The sequence below is a fragment of the Hippopotamus amphibius genome, chromosome 6 (assembly GCF_030028045.1).
Source record: "Hippopotamus amphibius kiboko isolate mHipAmp2 chromosome 6, mHipAmp2.hap2, whole genome shotgun sequence".
Lineage (NCBI taxonomy): Eukaryota > Metazoa > Chordata > Mammalia > Artiodactyla > Hippopotamidae > Hippopotamus > Hippopotamus amphibius.
In genome coordinates, this window is record NC_080191.1 from 150,607,887 (window position 1) to 150,629,536 (window position 21,650).

At 36.8% G+C, this 21,650-nt stretch overlaps 1 protein-coding gene across 3 annotated transcripts in view; it reads left to right on the forward strand.

Moving 5' to 3' along the window:
* The first annotated feature begins 702 nt into the window (after nt 1–702).
* The window catches only part of NAALADL2 (N-acetylated alpha-linked acidic dipeptidase like 2), a 1,304,194-nt gene continuing 1,283,246 nt past the window's right edge, over nt 703–21,650 (forward strand). For 2 of the 3 annotated variants that reach the window (XM_057737701.1, XM_057737703.1), the window contains exon 1: nt 703–743. The gene's annotated coding sequence lies outside the window, so the exon portion shown is untranslated. Of the gene's footprint in view, nt 744–987; nt 1,189–21,650 lie in introns of those variants that run through there. The other variant, XM_057737702.1, reaches the window with a different exon arrangement.

Genomic DNA, 21,650 nt, shown 5'->3' on the forward strand with positions numbered 1-21,650 from the left:
CAGTTTCTTTCCTTCCATTGAGACATTTGTCTCATTCACTCCTCTCGAAAAAAAAAATTCTTGCCTTATTTTTTTGTCTTCTTCCTTCTAAAGCTGTTCATCTAAGACCTCTCTTCACTTACCTCTCCTTTTAAGTCATACAGATTAAGCATTAGTAAGTGCAAACTGCAAGCACAATGCCAAGCACCCTCCCGGTGTTCCCTCTCCCGAGGGATGCTCCTTTACTATCCTGCTCACCAGAGGAAAAAAACAAAGGTGCGTACTCAACTTGCAGACTAAGGTCCTAACGCTGGAAGGGACGAGGCTCAGCGCTACATCCACCTAGCTACCTGGCTCCGGAGGCAATGCACTTAAAATAAGTAATCTTTTAAAAGTCTTCATCAGATACGGAACAGTATTTGTAAAATATATGCAAATTGTAAAGGATGCTCATCCTCTCCTACCATGGGGCAAGTTTCCCAGTTTTGCCCTTTAAAAACAACCCTTCCCTATTCTTGAGCCCGTGGCCACTGAACACGGCTTCTCGAGGCCCCACTCCCACTTCGCTCGGCAAACGTGTCTTTTATTATGACTCAGCCCAGCCCGCTCCTTGCCAAGCGGCTGACGCTCGCGGCGGAGGCGCCGGGGCCGCCGCTCGGGGGCGAGGGCTGGCGCGCTCCTCCCGCTTTACGGCTGCTGAAAACCCGGCCCGCGCCCGGCAGCCGTACCGCAGACGAGCCCGCGCCCGCGCCCGCGTCGCTCAGGTAACCCGAGTGCTTCTCTTTCCGAAGTTTTGCCCCAGCCGGCTCGGCGCTCGGAGGCGGCGCGGTCTCGGCCCAGCCGTCATACCCTCCCTCCCGTACCACCCCCCCCCCCCCCCCGCCCGGAGCGGAGCGGCGCGGCTCAGGCGCGCGGGCCGCACCCCTGCGTGGGTCCCGGCACAGCGACCGGGCGTCAGGTCCCCGGGCGGAGGGGCGCTCGGGCGGCGGCGGCGGCGGCGGGGCAGGAGCGACCTCGGGGGAGCGGCGCGCGGGGCACCGGGCTCCCGCCGCTCCCGGGCACGCGCTGGCCGGAGCAGCCCCCGGCCCCGCCTCGAGGCCCCCGCCCACCTCCCGGAGCCGGCCGTCTGAGCGCGGAGCCCCTCAGCTCCCGAGCGCCCGTGTCTGACGAGTTCACACACGCCCGCCCGGGCATCCTAGCGGGACGCAGGTAGACACAGCGGCACTGCCCACCCTGCTTTGGGGATGGCGCGCCCGAGGGGTGTCCCCGCGCGTGGAATGCGGCTCCGGAGGACGCGCACCACGGCGGGCTCGGGGAAGCTCAGGAGGGGATGCTGAAGGAGCAGCCTGTGATGAGCGCCTGCGCGCGTGTCTTCCTTCGTGTCCGGCCCTTACTACCACATCTCCCCCACGGTCTCATTCTCTTGTCCTCTTCATGCTCTAGTCCTCCCTCCCCCACTTCTTCTCCCACACTTATTATTATTTTCGCATTTTTCTCTTTATTGGGTATCTCATCCTTTGGTGTCTTGTCTTCTTTTGCCCCGCACTGTTAGAGTACAAGTACACGTACAGGATCCTCTCCTTTTCTCTTGCCCTTACCAAGTCTTTGCTGACCATGGCTTGTGCATCCTGAGGAGCAGAGTATTGGATTAAGTTACTGGGCTGTGGGTCCTATTGCTTCAGTTGGCCATGCTGCACAGAGCACATGGGTTTGTTTGAAACCGACCTTAGGAACCTAGATCATCGTGTTGCTTCGGTTGATGGACTTACGTCTTGACAGACAAGCATTGGTATCATAAGTTCCTGTAGTATTCACTGCATTCAGTTCAATCCAGTAACTGCTCTTTGAATGTCAGTCATGGAGAGCTGTGACAGGCTAAGAGAGAGAAGAGATGAGGTTACGTAACCAGGAGAAGGGACCATGGTGAACACTGGGATAGTGGTACTCTGGGTGAATGGGGGAGGAAAAGATTAGTGAAAGGGCTAGGTTTTAAATTGGGCTTTGATGTTTGAGTAAGATTTTCCTCATTTTCTTTATTCCCCCACTAAGAATTCTTAATAGAAAGAAGAGATCTTTCAAAAATACTTTCGCCTCAAACTACTCAGAGATTTTTCTTCTTTACAATTGGCAGTAATCTCTGATCTCGGGACTTATAGGGAATGTAAAAAGTAATTCCTCTTCGCAAGGGTGATCTAATGAATTCCTGGTACCGTACAAAGAGTATTATAGACTATTATAGGATCAACAAGAGTGAAATACAATTATTGTTTGCAAAAAGCTTTATCAGATTCACATAGGGAGCTCAATACTTACTTGTTCAGTCAACAAATATTTATCCTGTTTACTGTGTGCCAAGCATTGTTCTTGACACTGGAATAAAGTACTGCCTTCTTGGAACAAACGTTCTAGTGGAGAGGGACATTATATATAATACATAGGAAGATATAAGGTGATGCTGTAAAGGAATATCTTGGAGATACTGCGGGTTTGGTTCCAGACGGTTACAATGAAGGGACTATCACAAAGAAGGAAGTCATAGGAAGTTTTCAGTTTCCCAGTGCATGTAACTGTTATGTTATGCTATACTGTAGTCTATTAAGGGTGCAATAGCATTATATGAAAAAAAAACAATCTACATATTTTAATTAAAAAATGCTTTATTTGTAAAAAATGCTGACCATCATCTGACAACACAGGGTTGCCCCAAACCTTTAATTTGTAGAAAGTGTATTATCAGTGATGAAATAAGGGAAGCACAATAACATGAGGTATACCTGTACTGAGTGCTATGGAGAAACATAAAGCAAGAAAAGGTGTGTCTGTGTGTTTAGCAGTTTAAAATATGATTATAAGGGAAGGCCCCCAGAGTAGATGACATTTCAGTAGACTTGAAGCAGGTGAGGGAGTGAGCCATGTGATATTTGGGGCATGAGTTTTCCAGGTACAGGGAATAAAAAAATGCAGAGGCCCTCTATTTTGGTGTGTTCAAGGCTCAGCAAAGAAGCCAGTATGGGGGAGTGGTGTAGAGGAAGGAGAAAGTAGGTTATGTGGTTGTAAATGAAATAGTACTACATGGTCTAGTAAGCTATTATAATGATTCTCGCTTTTACTTGGAGTGATACGGAAGCCTTTGGAGTGTTTTGATCAGAACTATCTAACAGAACTGTTTAATTCCATTGCTCTTGCTACTGTGTTGAGAACAGATTGAAGGAAGGCAAGGGCAGAAGTAGGGGTGCCAGTTGGGCAATTATGATAATCCTTGTGACAGAGATGGTGGCTTAGACCAGGATGGTACCATGAAGGTGGTGAAAAGTTCATATTCTGGGTGTACTTTGATAGTATGTTCCACAGGATTTGCTGACAGATTACATATGGAGTGTGACAGCAAAAGAAATTAGGGAGAACTCAATCACCTAAGCAACTGAAAAGATAGAACTTCCATTTACTGAAATGGGGAAGATAGCAGGAGAAAAACATGGTGGTGAAGTTTAATAATTTGGATTTGGACATATTAAGGGTTAGATGCATTTTTAAATATCCAAGGGGGGATGTGAAGTAGGCAGTCTGAAGGCCAGGCTAACGATATGCGTTTAGGATTCTTCAACTGAAAAGGACCAGTGACGGAGCCTTGGGGACACTCAACATTAAGAGGTGAGGAGCTACCAGCAAAAGATTCTGAAAAAGAGCTGTGTGCTAGGTAAGGGGAAGAGCAGGAGAGTGTGGAATCATGGAAGCCAAATGAAGGAAATACTTGAAAAAGTAGGGGGATTGTCAAAGATGAGGATGGAGAATTGATTTAACAAAGGAAACCATTGATGACCTTGATGATGTCAGTTTCCATGCAGTGGTGGGTGGTGAAGGCTTGTGTGGAATGTTTGACAAAGTAGTAGAAGAAGAGAAGTTAAAGAGGGTGATGGTATACATCCCTTTAAAATTTTTATTGAATGGATCATTCGTTGGAGGGCTATGTGATATAAAGAGTTTTAAAGATGTGCAAAACAATGGTATGTTGTTATGCTTATGAGATAGAGCCAATAGAAATGGAAAATTGGTAGCTCCTCATCTCTTAATGTTGAGTGTCCCCAAGGCTCAGTCAATGGTCTTCTTCAGTTTTCTAACCCCACATATTTTCAGTAAATTTACCCAATATCTTTGCTTTTAAAACCAGCTGTACGTTGATTCAGGAGAGAGAGAAGGGAGTAGGAGTCTAAGGATGGAACAGGAGAGGTTATCTGTTTCTAGGATTATGGGCTGTTTATCTACAGTAATAAGAGAAGGAAAACTGTGTGGGCACAGATGCAGGTGGGGGGTATCCATATTCTCTTTGGATTCCTTCTCTTCTCATTGTGATGAGTGGCAGACCTTGCGTAAGAAATTTGTAGGGAATGTTATATTTTTTCCTATTTGATCAGGGATATATTTGATGAGTAAATACTTTGAGATGCTGAGAATTTTTCAAAGCAAAGAACTTTGTGTTTTGTTGAGGAAATAAAAGGGGGAATTTCTACCTTGAGTTCTGCTTGGGAGAAGACTTAGAAAATTGAGATTATGAATAGAAGTTAGCTAGAGGTGAAGGAGGAAATAAGGTAAGCAAGATTATATCATGAAATCTGAGAACGACTATAGTGAGGAGAGTAAAAACATTGAATCTTACCTCCAGTGCTGCTGGCTACCTACAGTAATGTTCTAAGAATATTGTTATATCAGAGATAGCTTACTTTTTAAGTACCAAGTGTGATGTAATAGAGAACAGTGTTACTGCTCGCGGTGAATCTGCTTATGGAGGGGTGGTATTAGACCTGGAAAGAGATGTTAGCTAGGAATAGATTTCAGTTGGATTTTGAAAATGATATAATGAAGACTGGATTAACAACAAATTGGGTGTAAGGAAAGAGCGTTTTGACAACCTTGCTCATGGATACTGAGGAATACTGAGCCACTGGACAGGATGAAGAGAATTTTACAGTTGGAAATAGTACCTTGTTTGAGATGACGTTCCTTCAGTTATTTAGGGACCATTTGTTTGTTAAATCATAATTATAAAATAAGGTTTTGTGTGAGATCTTGGCAAGAGATGGTGACACCAAGATACAAATAACATGATCCCTGCCTTCAAATTACCGTTTCTAGCAGAGAAGAAAAGAACGTACACAAATATTCTGAGAGAACTGATAAATGCCATAGGAAGAGTACTGAGTGCTTTGAGGGTTTTTTTTTTCAAATATGGAAATTATCAAACACTCAAAAGTAGAGAGAATAGGATAATGAACTCCAATTTTCTGCCCATCTTGTATGTTGCGTGAGAGTAGAGAAGGGCGCAATTGTTTTTGTTTGTTGATCAGGATAGGGAGGTTTCATGGAGCTTCTCCTCCTATGTGGAGAGGTAGAAAGAACATTGAATTGAGTCAGTTGTAGAGTTCTTGCTTCCAGTTCTATACCTGCCAGTGGCTTACTGGCTGACTTTCTGTTACTCAGTTGACCTCTCTGTTCTTCACCTTCTCAGTCAAGTGTGGCTGTTATTCTACATAAGGAGGGTGCAAACATTGGCCCTCAGGCCAAATCCAGCCTGCTACCTGTTTTCATGAACAGTAAAGTCTTACTGGAACACAGCTACATCCATCAGTTTATTGTCTGTGTCTGCATTTGTCGTAGAGTTTTGTAGTTGAGGCAGAGATGGTATTGCTGGAGAGGCCTAAAGTATTTACTCTCTGGCTGTTTACAAAATACTTGCCAAGTCCTGTTCTACATGATCTCTGATATTCCTTTAGCTCCAATGTGTTACTCTGTTAGCTGACTAAAAATTACTATTAATACTAATCTTTTTTGAGCATTTACTAAGAGCCAGTACTGTTATTTTGGTTTGTATGTACTGACTCATTTAATTAGCACCAGAACCCTATCAGGTGGGTTCTCTTGTTTCTACAGATGAAACTAAGGCATAAGATGGGTAAGTTAACTTGCCCACCGTTACATAGTGGTTAAGTAGTGGAGCCAGGCATTCCTATTACAGCATCCATATCCTTAATTATAATGCTGCATTTCCTTTAGATATGCAGAAAAAAATATATGAAAAAATTTTAGTCAATTAGAGAATGAAAATTCATAAATCAATGATTTGCACTTCAGTAAAGTTCTGTTTTGTGATTATAGATGCAAAGGCTTTAGGATGCTGACTAAATCTGAATGTATATTAGAGGTGAATAGTGGGTGAAATCCAGATATGCCTGGATAGAGAATTCTAGTATATCATCATTTTCTCATGAACGCTTAGTGGATTTTTTAAAGCAGAATACTTTACTTAAAAAGCAAGTAAATATAAAATGATATATCAATAGGAGCCTATTATTGTTTCTCCTGACAATACTTACCAGTTTTCAGGAGTCCATGTCTTTAGGATATGACATGATTGTTTGATGCAAAAGGTTAGGAGTCAGGTACCCAGATTCTAGCCCCAGTTCTGTCCCCAGCTTGCTTTTGTGGCCTTGTCTTCTCTGGCCTTTGTTTTTTTTTAACTGAAAATGAGCAGGTAGCTCAAGATCATTTTAGGGCTTCCTACTGTTCAAAAATATGATGTTGTAACTTTTTACATGGCACATTCAAAGAATTAGATGAGATAGCAACGTGGAAGAGCTAGGCTTGTAGAGACAAAAATTTAAGCTCCCTGTTTTTTCTCCCTACACATACGAACGCGTATACAGTACAATAGAAGGATGAATGTATACCTATAAAATCAGTGTGATTCATTTTGTGTGTGATTTCTAGTCACATCTGATGTAGAAGTAGTTAAACATCTGTCCTTATGTTAGTGTATTTTTGTGTTTGTATGAGAGAACGGATGATTTTTTTCTCCCTTAGCCAAAAGCATACAGTTATCTAGAAAGTGAGTCAATGAATTCCTTGACCTCTGTGATCTGGCAGTGTGCCTCACGTATTCTTTAGCAAAATTTGATTCATTGCTCAATTTGTTTGCCAGTTAAAAGCAAACAGTATGCCTGAAATCGGGGTTGTCTGTTTTGCGCTGTTGCATGGGATATTGATGTTAGACAAAATTGTAATTTAGTTGTTTTGAGATTTTGATCTGAGAAGTTCAGATAAGAAAGGTGATTTATCTTTCATAAAAACCTTGTATTTTGAGCTCAGCGTAATTTTTCCCCAACTACTTGCTGATAAATGTGGTTTCAATTTTTAAAATGTTGGGTTTTACTCATAATTTACTCAGAATTTTCTCTCAGTATTAATTACCAAAGTTTGGTTAGGAGTATATTACAGATATTTTACGTTTTAGTTGTTCAGTCATGAAAAACTTTAGAAGAGTTATGAATCCTTTAAAAACAGTTAATGAAAATTCTATACTCCAACTTTTCCATTCTATACAGTATCACATATGAATGTTTTCTATATTACGGATAGCTTTTTGCTTTGTTACAGCCTTCACATAGAAAATTATTCATGAACTTCTTCAGTTTTAGGATTTAATTATATTGGTTCAGCCTTATCTGTTGGTAAATTTATAATTCTACATAGACTGTGTTCTCTTATTCCTGTGCATTGAGTGCGATTATCATTGGTGATAAAATAACTTCAAATAACGTATTCCTAAATATACTTTGGGTCTCCTTATCTTTTTACATTTACTGGAGAAAAAACAACAGCAACACACAAAGCAGAAACACTTTTAAACAAATCATACTCTCTCCACAAATAGTAATGATTTTAAATTTTATTTATTTTCAGTTTAACATACCACTCAGTGATTTGACATCCTCTTGGGGCATCTCCTGGTTCTAAGAAGCACTCACAGCCTAGTCAGCTTCTAGAGGGGACCATTCAGCTCTTCTCAACCAAATCTGAAACATATACCCTGCTAGGCTTCAGAACTCTCAGAGAGTGCTCAAACCGATGTAAACACCTTCTGGTGCACTGTAATGCTTTTCTGAAATGCTGCTGGTCATAGAAGTCAGCTTGAAATTTTTAATTACATTTAGGTGATAAAAGCATCCTTTATCTGACCTTCTCAAAGTGATGTGAATCTGGTTGGGAATGACTTAAGAAGACTTATAGTCTTGGTCACTTTCCTTAAATTCAATTTTGCTAAATTCCCAAAAAACTTTAAAAACCAGGTATTTTCAGGCAAAATAGCTGCTAATGATGCAGGAAGCCTACTCTTTTGTGTGTGTGTATGTTTGTGAAAATGCCTGCTTTACCGCTTCTTGTTGAGATGAGATAGTATGTGAGTGGTATTTCCCAGGGAGGCTCTGTTTACAGGAGGCACGAGATTCCTAGGATAAGCCTTTTTAGGAAATCACAGCTGAAATCATAGAGGGCTAGCAGTTATCCCTCTTCTAAGGGTTTCCCCAAAGATTGCCTAGTCACCAAGGGTCTAGTGTCTACCTCAGAATAGGCCAGCCTAAATGATTTGTAAATCATCACTTTGGAGCTGTAAAATAAGATGATGATTCTCCAACTGGGGTGTGCTGAGCTATGTTGGAAGGCTCCAAGCCACAGGTAAACATGACTGTCTTCTTGGAATGTCAGATATACTAAAAAAAAATGTTTTGAAGAAAGTAGTTAAGTCACTTATATGGTAAATTAAATATTTAAGATCGTAAAAGAATGCATAATATATAGCTTTTAAAATAAAATTTAAGACTTCAACATAATTTCTTGCATATAGTAGGTCTTTATAGAATATATATTCAGACCCCAGGAAAGAATACGGGTTGTCATGTTCCCATCATGTTTAGTCCCATTAAGCTTCTATTCAGATTAAGCTTATATTCAGTCCCATCAAATCTTCAGATTATATAACCAAACCTGCTTTGGTTTACTTGCTTTTCTGATGTTTACCCACACTGATCTTTTAGATTTGCGAGAATGATTGTCCTCTTTACTCTTTCTATTTTTTCTTATACTCTTGGCATTGAGATATTATGATTTCTGTGAGAAGCTCCACCCCCCCTTTCTTTTTACTTTTTATTTTGAAACTATGGATTTATAGGAATTTGCAAAGATACTACTAGAGAGGTCCTATGTTCCCTTTACACAGTTTCACCCACTGGTTATATCTTATACAACTATAGTATTGTATCACATCAAAATCAGAAGTGGATATTGGTACAGCTTGTGTATATAGTTCTGTCATTTTCTATCTCATGTGTAGATTCATGCAGTTAACACCACAATCAAGATACAGAGCTATTTCATCACCACAAATATCCCTCTTACATATCCTGAAAAAGAGATACTGAAAAAAATCAGAGGAATTTAATCTAGTAAAGGAATTATTCACTTTCTTATTTCTAATTTTTGAGATATTTTTACACAAATGCTACCTTGTTTTATATTTTGGGCAATGTAAGAGAAAGATGAACTGTAGGGGAGCTTAAACTACAGGAGAGCTTAAGCAGTCAAAATAGTTATAACAGATCAAGTCACCTGTGAAAGAAGTTTTTTTTTTTTTTTTTTTAGGTAACTTTTTTTATTTTTTATTTTTATTTATTTATTGGCACACGGGCTTAGTTGCTCCGCAGCATGTGGGATCTTCCTGGAGCAGGGATCAAACCCCTGTCCTCTGCATTGGGAGGCGGATTCTTAACCACTGCGCCACCTATGAAGCCCGTGAAAGAAGTTTTTGAAGGCTCAATCTCAAGTTGTTTTTGCAAACTTTTGTTTTGGAAGGTTAAACATTCATTTGCCTCAAGGTAGGGACCATGTGGTCCCATCCATCTCTGTGACTAATCCTTATACGTGTGCTGGAGTTTCCCTGACAAAATTTAGAAGAGAAAATGGGGAAGCGAATGGAAAGAGTGATCTTGTTTAAGGTCCTAAATACTCAAGCAGACCTGTCTCTTCCTGGGGAACCCTGAGTTGGAGAAAAAGAACATTTCCGCATTATCAAAAGTGCTATTAGATGACGTTGTGCCATATTTGATTTTATAGGTGTTCATGTCTACAGCTACATCAAGATCACTCACTTTCTTATTTTGTTTAAACAGTATTATATGAGGATAATTATTCTATTACTAGGGCCTCAGAAATCCTTCCTGATAGATTTTTTGCAGAAGTATTTTCAGCATTTGTGATCTGGGTTTTTTCCTCATGTATTGTCGTATGAACAGTGTAAATGTATTGTTAAAGTACATTTTGCATAAGTCTTAGTTTTAGCAGTTTACAAGATATTTTTAACTTCATTTATTTGAAATTTTGTGATTTTGAATATAAAAAATAGCTATCTTCCATTTGGTTTTCATCTATACAAGCAATAAAGTATTTTTGGAGTTTTGGAGATACTACTGAAAGTCTGTACTGTAATTAGTAATAGCTGCTTTTCCATTAGTCCTTTCCCAGTCTTTTCAGGTTATCTGAATAAAGCAAAGAATTCCTGTTTCTCATCTCAGTTTTTGCTTTTGCTTTGGTCCAGATTATTATCGTTTTCATTATGTTCCTTATGAGCTTTCCAAGGCGAAAACAGCATTATATATGCATAATATATAGATTTTGTTTTAGTGTAGATATTGTTTTCATTTGCTTTACTAAATGAGTTGAGTGCTCAGGAAGGACAAGGTAGAGAGTGAGCATGCTCATTTTGTTAGGTAGATTTTATTCTCTTCCAGTGGTTGAAAATGATGGAATTTCCCCCCACATCCTTAATTTCACTTAGGATGAAAAAAATTGATTTTAATGGTTATTAAATGTTGAACATTTTTAAAGTTAATAAAGAAAACTGACATTGTATGTATAGAAAGAAAAGGTGGTTTGGTTTTTACCTTTACCAAGATTAGCATGCTATGCTGCCATGTGTCTCTAACCTCTGTATCACCCTCAATTTGGGAATGTTGGCATGGATTCTGCTAGTACTGAGGGTTTAATTTATTGCTGATATGAGAGACAGTGACATTAGTGAGATTCAAGTGACCATCCTCACCAGTTCTTCCCTTGAGTGTAGAAAGTTGCTCTTGACTTCATTGCTGTCTGGTGTATATCTATAAAAAAGCAGCTGTTCTCTTTTTTTTTTTATTATTTTTTTGGGGTACACCAAGTTCAATCATCTGTTTTTATACACATATCCCCGTATTCCCTCCCTTCCTTGACTCCCCCCCACTCGAGTCCCCCCAACCCTCCCCGCCCCAGTCCTCTAAGGCATCTTCCATCCTCGAGTTGGACTCCCTTTGTTATACAACAACTTCCCACTGACTATCAGTTTTACAGTTGGTAGTATACATATGTCTTTGCTACTCTCTCACTTCGTTCAGGATCAAATGTAAAAATCGAATTGTGTGATTTTTCATATCATTATTATCAAGATTTAAGTTTTAAAGAAAACCACAAAGTAGAAGCTTAAGGTGTTTGTATTATAATCTAAAACATTCTCTTAGTATATATCCAGTTTGAACTCTTCTAAGCATTTTTATGACCAAAACCAAAACAAAACAAAAAACCAAAAGAACCCATCACAGTGTGTTTAGGACAAAGTACTTATAAAACTTATAAATTAATGTTTGATAAAAAAGGACTTGCCATTATTTCTAGTTTCTATCTCTGATTAGAATTGCTCTATTTCTCATGTCTTCTTTTTGGTTTACATATTTTTGGGGGGTAGTGAAAAGAAATCTTTACCCATTTTTATAACGTGTATTTTTTTCTACATAGCTATTCCTTCACTTTAATATTGATAAAAATAACATTATAACCAACAAAACATTGTTCATTAATGCAGTGTGAAGGATAGTGGAGGGATTAAGGAAGGGTTTGGTATCTGTGTTTCAGTAGCTCACTTTTAAGCAGTTAAAAATGTCTTTAGGACATCTGCCTTGTCTTTCTCTTGCACTTCATCTCCTTGGCCCACTTATATGTATGACTACCTTTCAGAATTTTAATTTCTTTATAAAGTGATACTAATAACATTCCACTATGTAAGGATTATTGTAAGAATAAATTAAGATGGTATGTGGGGAAACTACATTATCCTACATACATGAGTATATTTGAAGTTAGTCAAGTCTGGATTTAAATCCCAGTTTTTTACCTTGGTATTCTATTACTCTTATGATTTTTGATAGCTTGGTTGGCCTCTGTTTCTAGTAACATTACTGAGAAAAAGTTGATAACCTTATATCGGTCCTCGCATATACATTTATAGTTATCAACTATATATTTATAGTTTTGTTCTGCTTTGTTTTTAGATTTATGGGTCCATGAAGTCCAAAAAGGTGTAGGAAATGCTCATCCGGAATCTATGGTGCTGTTTAAGGAGAAAATGCCCAGATGAGGCCTCTTACAATAGAACCACTGGGTGACATTCGGGACTAGATGGCTAGGATGAGAGAGGTACTAAGAGACAAGTGTGTTCTAAAGTGGAGGAGATCTTAGATTTGAGAATTGTGGGGAAGTGGGGAAATGAAAATGAAGACTGTTTATTTAGTTGGCTTTCTCAGGATTGGTGTTAAATAAGATTTACATGTGAAGAACAGGCAGTGGACAGTGACTTGGAGGAATGCTTATTTGGAATTCTTGGTGTCTGTGCTGGATTCATTTGGTACTTTTACCCCAGTTATAGAATCACTAAATGTTTTACCCTCAAAAACGGGAATTTAAAATGCTGATTTTTAAAGTGCTTTGTGATCTTCAAGTGAAATATACCACTCTAAGCTTCAAAGATAGTTTCTTCACTTGGATACAGTCTTTGAAATGGGATTTGATTGAAGCTTTACAAAGTGGTAGTAGAGCTCCTAATGACAGCAATCTTGCCTTTTGTTCATGTTTTCAAAACCACTTGCATGTTATATTGTACATGGTCTATAATTATCAAGTGATGTGAAAAAAAAGATTTAATTTTTTAGAGAGTTGCTTTAACATGTTAGTGGGATAATGGCAACGTTACTAGGATTAAAAAATGAAACCCGCTTTCCAGATGATCTGACTTTTACAGGAACATAAATGCATGCTGCTAAAGCAAAATGAAAAAACCAAACGAAACCAAAAACAATTCCCTTTCTCCCTCCACCAGTAACATCCATAAGTAATCCACCATGATAAGATGATATGCTAGAGCGCATTGAGTCATAGCATCTGGAATCAGACATACAGAATAAAGCTTACTAAGAACTATTTTTGATTTTTTTCTTCTCCATATCATGTAAACCCTAAACGGGTTTTCCTCTTGGATAAGGAAGAGAAATAATTCAAAGATCAGTTTTGTGTTTGGTTGGCTTTTATTTGTTTATGTATAAAAGTAGTGTGGGAAAAATGGAAACATTTAGCATTTATTCCTATTTGAAAAAGTTTGGGTAGAGAGAGCCAAATGAGCACAGTATTGTATCATAACTGCAGGAAGTTTTTATTTTTAAAACTGGATTTGGGATACATTGATTTGCCCCGGTACCTCTGCCTAAAGGTCAAATCCTAGGGCTGCCATGGTTACTGGCCCACAGATTCTCCTCAGTATTGTTCAGGAGCCCACGGGGTGGAACAAGGATAACCTAGAAAGCATCCTTGGTCATCTTTGTCTCCTTCCCTCCTAGCCCTGAGATGCTGAAATCTAAGTTGTTTCCCAGCTTTCACCTCACCTAGGAAATAAGAATTATTCCACTGACTTCCCAGGCAGCCAGTGGATTTAAACTTGCATGAGAGGATGACAGAGTTAGCCTGTGGCTACGGCAGATCTATTTCAATTGGACCTTTTTTTACCTTAAGATTAACTCTCCTGAATCAGTGTGTCCTGTAGTTAGGCCTGAGTTTAGGCAGCTTAAGACACCTTTTGTGTGCACTATGTTCAATTCAGACAGAAAAGTCATGGGACCACTTCCAGAAACCTTTAAGCTAACTGTCAGTCTCATGACAGCTTGTGGGTTGTGCCAAACACTTAATATGGGAAAGGAAGCCCAGATTTGAGGTCTTTCCCCTGGGCCTTATCCTATAAAGGCATTTGTAATATGGAAATAATAATTTTTTTTTGTTTTTGCTCATTTAATTATATACATTCTCTTTATGAATGAATTTTGTGTTCTCTAGCCCTCTTTAAAAGATCTTTGGAACTATATAATAAACTCTTTACCTGCCATATATTGTTGCTGCATATAAATAATGATTGTTATGGGAAATTTGGATCACTGACCTTTGTGATCTTTTTATTCATATTGGAAAAAGTACTACTTTGTGCAAAGCAGATTGCTATTCAAAATAATGTATATATTTTTGGGAAACTTTCCTCAATATTCCCTTTTCCTAATCTTATGGTAGTTTATTTTGAAAATAAGCCTGTGAAATAAAATTTGATTAAATGTTAAGATTATTTCTGGAGATAGTCATAATATATGATAATAAACCAGTTTACATTTTTATTTAACAAGATGCTTTTTGATAGCATTAGACTTTCTATACCACAATTTCCTTATATACTTTGAAGAACTTCTAAGATGGAATTTCCTGGCAGTCCAGTGGTTAGGACCCTGTGCTTCCACTGCAGGGAGCACAGGTTCGATCCCTGGTGGGGGGGTGGGTAGGAGGGTGAGGGGGTGGGGGTGGGGGGTATGGGGGTGGTGGGAAACTTCTAAGACAATAACTGTGTGTGTGAGTTTGTTGTCCTTCTAATATCTATATGTTAAAATTACTTTAAAGAATAAATAGCTTATCTGGCATTATATTCTATGGATTTCACATCTCATTAAAAGAATAATTTGAAATGGATATAATGAATTGTGTGTTCCATGGTTGTATTCTGCTTAGACTATTTTAGGAATTCATCATGCAACAAGGCATGATTTATTCTTTCTCAGGGTTTTATTGTTAAAATATCTTTAATTTTTAATATTCTATTCATCTAATACCATTGTTTTATGTGGAAGGCATGAGAAAAATATTAGTTTACCCATAGAAGAACCCTGATTTTGTTTTTATATTTTTCTTTCTTTAAATATTTCTTCTTAAATGTTGTTCCTTACTTCCATAAAGGAATGATTATTAGAGCATTTATGCTTGGCTTGTGGAAAATTCTTCAGAACTGAACACAAAGACAGCACTGCCTTTCCAAATGGAAATCAAATTAGAAAATATAACCATTTTGTTTTCACACATCTACTTAAATCAGAAGGAAAATTTCTTCTCTGTATGATTTTTTTTGGGGGTTATTTTAGTAATGGAGCAGTTCTTAAAATATTTAACAAATATTTACTGAGAATACCATAGACTTTAAGAAAATATTTTTTAGGAATCAAAATTTGGAAGTATTATGAAAACCAATGAAAAGTTGCTAAGATGAAATGTAAAAATCTTCAGTAATGTGGAAATCTTTCTAAAATGCTTGGTGCTTTGAAAAATAAAGGTAGATATGGATTAAAAATTGACAAGTCTGAGATAGCTTAGAGAATTAATTCAGTTTTTGGTAGAGAGGTGAGTGTCAGTATATGCATCTTTGAATTAGATAATAGCTCTCACTATGCTCTTGAAGTGAAAGTAAGGAAAGGTGAAGGGACCATTTAGAACAAGTATTAAAATGCAACAAAGGTAGTTAAAACAAGTCAATTCATTTTACAGGGTTAGAATAGGGAAGGGTCCCACAAAATTGAGGTTTATTTGTTTTCTTTTAATTGATTAATAACATAGAGGTGCTAGTAGATTCTAGTTTATAAACATGGTAATTCAGTTATCCCATTTGCTTCACTGTCAGTGTTCTGTCATATTACAAAGCTACTTATGAATAGTCTCTATATTTCTGGGCTTTAATTAGCCCTTGGAACATGCAGAATTTAATGATAAAAGTAATTGCTCAGTCCCTGATAACTTGTGCACAGTGAATCACCTTCTTTAGAAGAATGCTGTATAAAACAAACCATTGTACAGAAGAGACAGTTAGGAAAATATAGTTTTGTTGTTGGGTCTGCAGGGAGGGATTTGTAGATTTTGTGAGATCCTGCAGAGAGTCAGCCAAATCTGCATGACAGCACAATATCTTCTGTGGGGAAGAACCAGCAGGACTGCTTATGGTTCTCAACTATCTCTGCTCTGTATGCTTTTGCCCTACTATGTAAAACACAATCCATTTGCTGGAAACAGTAACAGTGTTAGAACACCGAGAGAAAAGGATAAAAGAGAATTTTGAAAAATATCAACTACACGAGAAGGACCTTTATAGGCAAGCTTGACAAGAGGCCTGGGAGTCAAGTTGAAGGGTGATTAGATAAGCTGATATGATTTTGCATACACTTTTATTTTAAGAAATAGGTATCATATTCAAAGGGGAGGAAGCCATTAGGTTGAGTGAAGAATACCTGATGTGCAGGTATATCTGTAGTTCTTTTTGTGAGAATCCTAAATACTAAATTTAAAGCTATACACTAATGATTAATTATTTTCCAATTTTTGCTTTTTTGTAGTCAGATTTTAAAATTTCCTCTCTTAGGTGCCTGTTTAAAAAAGAAGTAGAAGTGACTAAAGAATACAAAGTTGAGTAAGAAATAAAGTTAAAAGTAATCACTAGAGGTTAGAAGGCATATTTGGAAATTGGGATGCTGGTATATGTATTGGTGGGAAAAAATAAGGAATTCCAGAAAACCTCATATTTCTGAGCTATCATATTTCTTGGTTTTAATCTTTATTATTTTCTTGATTTAGACCTTATTGTTTTTAGTTTATAGGCTTATTCCACAAACTAATGTTCAAGTTTTTAAAAAGTGTTTCATATTTAAAGAAATAATATATATGAGACTGTAGTATCTTATTCTAACCTATATCTGTAACAATTTTTAGTTTAAAGTTACATAATAACAGGTTTTATAATACAGAACTTTGTATGTTAAACTCTAAAATGATCATTTTAAAGTTGGTTGTTAGAGTCATTTTTTTTGTTTGTTTAATTTTACCTTAGTTTCTTATATTTACTTATCGTAATTTCTGGCCATTTTGGGGGAGCTTTTCATCAGTAAGCCATTTACATTGTCTTAAGTAAGATAGAAACTTATTTCTCCTTCACATAACAGTGGTAGGGTAGTTTGTAAGCTTAAAACAATTTTTTAAAATGAATAAAATTGTTACAATTATGTTTTCACTTGACAGAATTTGTCTAATATAACAGCTAATTACTCCAGGATTTTAAGGCAATAAAGTGAGTTAAAACAAATAAAATGTTTGATTTTGACAAATTCCAAGTGAATGTTAAGTTAGATTAATATATAGATTATTTTTCATTAGATTAAATATATGTCATTTTTAAGTAGATAACACTTTAAGATATCCTATTATGATTCACTTTTCAGGTGGAAATGTAAAATGAAATATTAAAGTGTTTGCCAATATTTTCCTTCTTGTAATAATTAGAATAAATTCATGCAAAATAGAAAGGAAGAAGTTAGTACACGCTATTGTTTTTAAGCATTTTACAGTCTTTATTTAGCAGATGGTTTATATATAAAGGCCTGACAAACTTTAGTATCTTACTTCAGGAATGATGCTTTGATGATTAAAAGGCATTAATAATTTTAAAGTATATATAATGTGAATTTTCATTACATTTCAAAATAATTTTACTTGTCTTGAGACATTTTTAAACACAATGGAAACTTTTTCTTGAAGGATGTTTGTATTAAAGAGATTGAGTGTATATGTATAATTCTCTGTGTTTTAAAAAAAGTTCAAAAAATTGATAATAAAAAAGTAATTTTGACACAATTGAACTGAAGAATGTTTATATATCAACACAAGTAATGACATTTGCTAGTGACCTTTTCCCAAATAGGAGCTGTGTTTTATTCACCTCGTGTCCCCAAATCCAGCACAAGTGCCTCTAGTACTTTTTCAATAATGTTTACTATATGAGTTTCAGCATCTTTTCTGCTAAAGTCTTAATTGTCATTATTTAATCAAGCTAAGATACCAATTTGTTTATAATTCACTGGAAGTTTAAATGTATTTAAATGTTTCCAAATACAGTTGTTAATTATATTTGAATTACTGTGGTTTTCTGCTTGTGAAAAGTGGTTATCTGAATATAAAGCAAGATGTCTGAACTACAGTGTATTTTTCCTTCCAATGCTTTTGCAATATTACATCAATTTTGTGAGCACAGAAGATATCTGTTTCTGATATCATTCTTTTATTTTGGTTGGTTTTTAATTTTCTCTCTGTTTATTAATTTGTACTCATCTTTATGTCTTAGTTGTAGTCTTATATCCTGATGCCTAAACCTACACACACCTTTTTTCTTTTATTTGTACTTAAAAAAGTGTTTACCTTTTCTTAATACCTCCATTGGGTAATCTTTGTGTATGTCTGTTTGTGTATTTGTGAGACAAAGTTACTGTAACAAAAGTATCCATTGGGTTAAAATAGATAGAAGCTTATTTCTCCTTGAGATAACAATAGTAGGGTAGTCAAGGTTGTCAAAGTCGTTAGTTTCACAAGGTTACCAGTCCCAAGTTTGTTACATTTTATTGCTTTGTAGTCTAGGAGGAAGTTGTCCTGGTCTGCAAAATTAGATCTGGGTCACTGCCACGTCTGCATTCTAGTTTGAGAAATAGGGGAAAGCATAAGTAGAAGGCAAACAATTTCCTTTTAAGAAAGTGCCTGAAAATTTTCATATTCCAGTGGTTGGAACTTTGTCACATGGCTACACATGGCTGCCAGGAAGGCTGGGAAGTGTAGCCTCTATATGCTTGGCTACTCATTCAGCTAAAACTCTGTCACTATGAAGCAAGGGAATGGATTAAGGTGACCACTACTAGTTGTCCATTGCATTTAAATTATATCATGCTGTCTGGTAATCGTGTTTCATTTGTGCTATTAAGGAAAGAATCAAGGGAAGGATAGAGTATTCCTGTTTTTCTGGAATGTGTCTACTGTGACCTAGCAGCATGGTGTGTCAAGCATAATTAGTAAGATGGCCAATGAAAAAATTGAATCCTAGGAAACAGTAGTTGTGCTTGAGGCCAGATGACCCCATGAAGGACTTCCCCTTCAGGACCAACCTTAACAGAATTTGGGTTTGAGGGTTTTATTAAGGGAGATTGGGTTGCAAACACAGGACACAAGTGTCCATTGATAAATACACTACTTCATGTTAATGTTTTTGCGATAATTTGTTTCATTTCTTTCACAGCACTTTGGTGAAGTCTTAATTCCCAGTGCTGATTTTAGCATATTGTCCACAGCACCCTCTTAGCTTAATAAATGTAGGATCTATTAGAACATTTTTTCTTTACGGTTTATATGTTGTATCTTGAAATATAAGGGTTTTCACATGAAAACACTGTGGAGTTGCTATGTTGTTGAAGCTGAGGGAATTCAGACCCTCACATATTGTGGGTGGGACTCTACAATGTCAGTCATTTGGAGAGCAATTTGTTAATATTTATGAAAATTATCAATACATATTACCTTTAATATAGTATTTATTATATATATTTAATATATATTTATGCAGGTATACTTACACACGAGGCATGATGTGTTTATAAGGTAATTTGTTACAACATTGTTTGGAATAGCAAAGATCAGAAATATCCTGAATAACTATTAATCATGGACTGGTTAAATGAATAATGGTATTGCTATTAAATGGAATACTATGTAGCTATATAAAATGTTGATGCTGTTTAAATACTGAAATGAAAAACTCTAAAATTTATCACTATGTGGAAAAAAAATAGTAGAGAAGGCTTTGTGTGTTAAGACTCCTGTGCATAAAGAAGGGAATGAAGTAATATATACTCATAAATGCTTGTAAGCACGTAAAATACCTCCCACAGAATTATAAATGCATATGGTAGAACCAAAATATTTTTATATAGGAATGACACTATAAACTTCCTCTTAAGAATCCTAATTTTATCCTTATGAAATTATGTTCACTTTCACGAGCAAAGGAGAGTTTTCTTCATTAAGATAGAACTTACTGTGTTTATTTTAGAAAATGTACTGATTGGCTAGTTCAGTTTTCTCTGATGTAGAAATTTTGTTCTGCAGTATCCCCGCTAACTGGTTATCCCTCATGTGTTTGAATACTGCCATTGATAGGCACTTGAGTACCTTTCCAAGGGAGCTAGTTCTGTTCATTAAGCTACAGTGAGAAAGCCTGTAAAAGATCTGTCTAGGGTGGGACAGATCTGGGAACTGGGTATACTTATTACTACCCTACAGGTACTAAAAATTTTAGATTGATTTTTTTGAAAAAAAGGGTCAGATTGTTGTAAGAAATGTTGCAAAGAGTACTGAGGCAGGGAATTCCATTGTTAAATAGTGTTAGAATTCCTCTTTTTTTAAAAATTTTTTACTATATATTTTTTTCTCCCTCAGATCTTTATTGGAGTATAATTGTTTTACAATGTCATGAAGTTTCCAATGTACAGCAGAGTGAATCAGCTGTATTACACATATATCCCCATATCTCCTCCCTCTTGAGCCTCCCTCCCCTCCTTCCTATCCCACCCCTCTAGGTCATCACCAAGCATCAACTGCCTGTGTTATGCAGCTGCTTCCCACTAGCTATCTGTTTTACATTTGGTGGTGTATATATGTCTATGCTACCCTCTCACCTCGTCCCAGCTTCCGGCCCCCCCCCCCCACCCCGCCCCCATGTCCTCAAGACCCTTCTCGACCTTTGCACCTTTATTCTTGTCCTGCCGCTAGGCTCATCAGTACCGTTTGTTTTTGTTTTTGCTTTTTTTTTTAGATTCCATATATATGTGTTAACATATGGTATTCCTCTTTATATGAGGGTAAAATCCACCCAGATATATCTCTTCCATGACTTCTATGCATTAAATTTTAATTCTGTTTCTGTGATTGTCATTCACTAAAAGCCTTTCAGATATTTGAAAAGACATCAGACTACAGATCTTCTGTTCCTTTGATGTTCTTCTTGTCATATAATTTACAGACTCTATCATCCTGTTTCTCCTCCAGATGTTCTTCAATGGAAACTTGGTATGCAGAAGTAAACACAAGGATCTGAATATACAAAGGACAGTAGAGCCTTGTATAAGTAAACCTGCCTTGTTTTAGATGGGGGGGTGTGTGTGTGTGTGTCTATGTATGTATGTTTTAATGCTAAATAAGAATTCTGGCATCTAATACACATTGTTGTCTTATTTTTAAGCTAGAAGCCCATTAGACTAAATATTTTTCATAACTGCTATTAATTATTATCTCTACAATTACCATCTCTATAGTACTTTTTATTTCTTACATAAAATATTCTTATATTTCTCTTTTGTTTATCATAGAAAATTAAGATGAATAGAAAAGCAAAAAAGAAATTCCAAATTATACTTATTATAGCCTCTATTAATAGTTTTGTGTATCCTTGAAGGCATTCTCTAGATCAGTGTTTTTCTAAGCTGTAAGATGCTACCCATTAGTTGGCTGTGAAGTTACTTACAAGTAGCATTTAAAAAAGAAATAGAATAGTATAAATTAGAAAATATTATATAGCATTATACACAGAAAGAGTAAATATTGTTCCATGAAAATATTTCAGTTAAGGATTGATACTGGTACATGTTTTAATTAAGTACTTTTATATGTGGAATAAGATGCACAAGGCATTTATTAAAATGGATCACAATGAGAAAAAGTTTCAGTAGATTCACTTGCCCTCTTTCCTTTCCATTTCTTTCTGTTTCACTGTCATCCCCCCTCCTTTTACTTTCTCCTTCTCTTCCTTTCTCTTTCTTTTTTTCTCC